This window comes from Lindgomyces ingoldianus (genome assembly GCF_010093535.1).
Source record: "Lindgomyces ingoldianus strain ATCC 200398 unplaced genomic scaffold BDR25scaffold_16, whole genome shotgun sequence".
Classification (NCBI taxonomy): domain Eukaryota; kingdom Fungi; phylum Ascomycota; class Dothideomycetes; order Pleosporales; family Lindgomycetaceae; genus Lindgomyces; species Lindgomyces ingoldianus.
Genome location: NW_022985177.1, coordinates 1,295,886 through 1,300,415, shown reverse-complemented (window position 1 = coordinate 1,300,415; position 4,530 = coordinate 1,295,886).

Below are 4,530 nucleotides of genomic sequence, written 5' to 3'. Positions count from 1 at the left end.
AGGGCTTCCATTCTTGCTTCAATCTCTTCCATATCCGCTTCCTGACTGACTATCCTCTCCCTAACGTCAACTAGCCAAATTTGCTAAAGAAAGCTTGGCCATTTGCTGGCTAGAAGCGCTTTAGTAAGTCTGTCTGTAAGCATCTTGCTAGAGGGGACATAGACAACCTTAATTGTTTGTTAAGAGACTTCCTGTCAGAGCTAGTAGTTATAGATGTTAACATGTCAGAGCTTAGTTTAAAGTTAAGATATCTCTTTGTTTACTAGTTAGATTGTCTGCTTGTTGTTGCACTAGATTGTAATAGTTAAATTAGGCAGCTTAACCTACAGTTTGTTAAGAAGCATTTTTATAAACATAGCTTCCTTAGCAACTTAGAACAGTGCAAGTAATTCTGCTTTTATTGTTAACATTATAACTATATCTTATTTGTTTACTTGCTATGCAATTTATCTGCTAAATAGTTAAATAATATAGCCCTAAGAGCTCTTCTTATCTAGTGTATTGTCTACAAATAACACATTGCTTGCTACTATAAAGTAGTCTTCTCCTCCTAATTAAAGTGCGTACGTCTGTGTCGCATGTAGGTACAGGATAACTTAATCAGCTGCATCCTAATAGTTAGATGCGGGATTTATAAGAAACTGTGTAAGGTGTGATGTAGTAAAGGCAATGTCTAGTCTTATAGTAACTGCTGCAAAGAGCAGAGATCTAATCTTCTACTAATATTAATTTACTTCTAATAGAGTTATAAAACTAGATTGCGGCATAAGTTTAATCCTACTTATAGGTGTAGCGTGCTGCAGGTCCTTTCTGTTAGCTAGCCTAGCTATTTTATTAATATATAATGCCTATAATAGCTAAATTATTTATTGCTATTAATCTCTAATAATCTTAACTTCTAGGAACTATTATAGGTCCTTACCTTCTGTTAGAGTATACTTCTTTTATAACTAGTCTACTACACGCTGTGCATCTGCTTTAGAGCCTTTTCTGTACGCAATAATAAGGTTGTCTACATAGAAAAAGACAAATATTCTAGCTTTAGTTATATAGTAGAGTTTATGTAAGACAGCTAAGAACCTAAGGCCTTTAAAAGTTGTTATAAAATAGTGTTACTAAAGTAAAAGAAAAATTTGTAGGCTATATAGTGCTTTTTAAAGCTTTAGTATTATACCTAGTTTCTAATAGCCTCTTAGCATTTGCATATAGATATCACAGTTAATTGCTGCATGTATAAATGTGTTAGTTATGTTATATTATTTAAGCTCTAGGTTAAAGCATGCAGATATTACTATTAGCATTTAAAATAAGCGTCCTGCTAGAGTGGCAGCGTAGGTATTTTATGTAGTAATATTTCTTTGTTAATTACTGTAGACTACTAGTTGCGCTTTACATCTTTATAATCTGTAGTGCTTGTTAAGCTTGTAGGTGTACACCTACATACAATCTAGAATCTGCTGTCTAGCTGCCTTAATTAGCTTTATCTAGACCTCTGTCTAGGATTTTATTGTCTAATAACTGTCTAGGTGCGTTCTTTCTGCTGCCTTAAACATCTTATATAGAGGGTGCTTCTCTAGTTGCTTTTAGGTTAATAGTAAAAGTAGTAGCTAGCTTCTATAAGGTGTCTTCTTTTTAAATAGCATTTTTATTAATGCTGCTTTATCTAGTGTCTTGCTGCTATGCTTTTCTACACTTTTAAATTTTATGCTAGCTATAAAGGCTATAGCTTATAGTATAGTCTTTAGCAACTCTATTTAGCTTAGCTTTAGTGCTGCTCTAGCTATTAACTATATAAGCAATGCTGCAGGTAGCAGAGTGTTTAGAGAAGATAGATAGTTATCTCTAATCTTTCTTTCTTAATAGTAGCCTAGTAGGTCTACTTTATTAAAATTTAATATATTATCTGCAGTGTTATTTTTATAGAACAACTTTGTTTTTAGCTAATAACTAAGTGTTAGAAGCTTAATTATTTTAATATATGTAGTAATTTTCTTTACTATGTTATGCATAAGATTATTTATTAAGTCTTTAGGCTTACTACTAAAGATTAAGTGTTTATTAAAAATAACATTATGTGTACAGATTACTTTTGCTAGTAGTAGTATCTATACACAGTAGATGTTTAATAATTAGTACTTAACTAGATATCTAATCTACGCCTTTATGTCTAGCCTCTGTAGCTTAAATTTATTCTAATGCGTGTTATTAGTTATTATAAATGCTTTATAGCTATAAGCTTTTAAATGTGTAAAGCTTAGCTTTTAAATTAATGTAACAACTTTATTATTTAAAGCTGCTTATGTAAAGAAGATCTTGTATAGTGTCTTTTAGTTATTAGCATAGTTTAGCGTCTAATTATATAAGTATACGCTAGCTCTAGTAATGTATAGCTATACGTTCTATAGTAGGTTAGCATCTAGTTGCATAGCCTATAACTTCTTCTTATTTACACTCTTTAAGCGTTTAGCTTCTTTGTTCTAGGCTTGTGTATCTAGTGCTAAAGGCTTAATAGTTATTCTATGTAATGCTAGCTAGCGTTCTACCTCTAGTTTTACTATTATAATTTTGTTATTAACTTTAATAACTTTTATAGTAATGTTATAATAGTTCTTTAGAAAAAGAATAAAGATTATAAGAGCTTTAATAATTAATTTAGTAAGCTTATTATCTTTAAAGTAGAAGTCTTACTAGAGGCTAAAATACTTATTAGTAATTAGCATTTAACTTTACTCTTTTATAATGCTCTATGCTTTATATGCATAAAAATTAATTAACAGTCTCTTACTAGGTCTACTATTGCTAATTTATAGTGCGCAGCTAATTTATTGTTGTATCTTAGCTTTGCTATATAAGTTACATTAGACTATTATAATTTCTTTAATTTACACCCCCTTAGCTTACTATATAAGGTGTTAAAGTGTAGCTAGTCTAGAGTGTCCTAGACGCTTATGCTATAGCTCTGCTAATGCCTTTTATAGACTATGTTTAGTTCTTGTGTTAATTATGTGTGTATAATATAAGCCCTTTTATAGTAGATAGTACTTTAACACCTATTAGCTATAAATCTTTATAAGATTTTTAATTATTATTCTATCTAAAGCCTTTAAAGCAGTTAGCTCTACTTATGTGTCCTACTAAATTCCTTTTTATTACAGTAGGCAGAATAAGACTAGGTTGCACAGCAGGTCTAGGCACAGTGCAGTGTTATAAAGTATAAGACTGTATGCTTAACTATGTGTTCTATTCTTACTTTTTAGGCTTAGTGTAATTAATCTGTAGCCTTAAATCTATATGTAAGAGTTTCTAAACTAGATAAAGTTTTTTAGTGTTAGTAAATAATAGTTATAGATCTAATTAAGATTATTTATAATATAGCATGTTAAGCCTAAGTTAAGGATAAATAATTCTCTTAGCAGATATCTGTTCTAGTTTAAATTAACTATAGCTAGCAACATAGCTGCCTTAACTCTTAATACTTTTTAGCTTTTAAGTTAGTTTTCTTGTATTTTTAGTGTAAGTGTATGTAAACTCTTTAGAATTAGTATCTTTAAATTATGTCTACGCTGCCCTCTTAGTAGGCCTTAAAATTCTAAGTTATGCTTACGCTTTAATGCTATAAGCTTTTTAACTCTTTTATTTAGCATCTACTAGTCTAGTGCTCTATCTAGATAGACATAGAAGCAGTCCTTTAGTGCATAGATGTGTCTACATGCAGAACATTTAGTGCCTCTTGTTTTAGTAAGTTTCTAGCTTAAAAATAACTTTTTATTATTTTTTTAATAACATTTATGTTAAGGTCTACTCTATTTTCTTAATGTTGTAACTTCTGCACTATAGGCGTCTTTATTTATGCCCTAGGTAGTCTTCTTACTTTTAGTAAAGTATAATAAGTTATCTGTTATAAAGGCAGCTTTATGCTTTTTTATATGTATTAGATAATTTAACATTATCTGTTTTTAAAAGCGCTTTATTATTTTTTTCTAATTTATGTCTAGTGCGAACTGTCTGCTTTCTTAAAAGGTTATAGACTAATAAGGGGCAACTTTATTTATAGTAGTTAGAAAGTCCTTTGCTACAGCATTAAACTGCGTTGTTTCTAGAACATTTTATGTCTCTGCTTCTATGGCAGCGTAGTCATACTCTGCTAGCTACAGGTCCTATATGCTTGCGTTTCTTAGCAGCTTTAGGGATGCATTATATTAGTTACGCACACATTCTTATTTAAATTAGTTGTTAACGCTTACTGTAGCTTTAAAGTTTGTAATCTACTGTCTAAGTAGTTAATCTAGGGAACAGCATGTACGCTGCAGATGCGGGCTGACTGTTAACTAGATAAAGATAATAATCTATTAAAAGCTTAATTACTCTCTTTTATAATTATATCTGTTACTCTTATACTTGTTAGCTTTAATCTTATAGTATTTAATAGCTTCTTTAAAGGCTCTAACACTGCTTGTTAATAGCTTATTTAGGTGCGTAGGCGTTTTAACGTTGGAGGCTGGTGAAAACTCAGCTATTAGCGGCATCTCT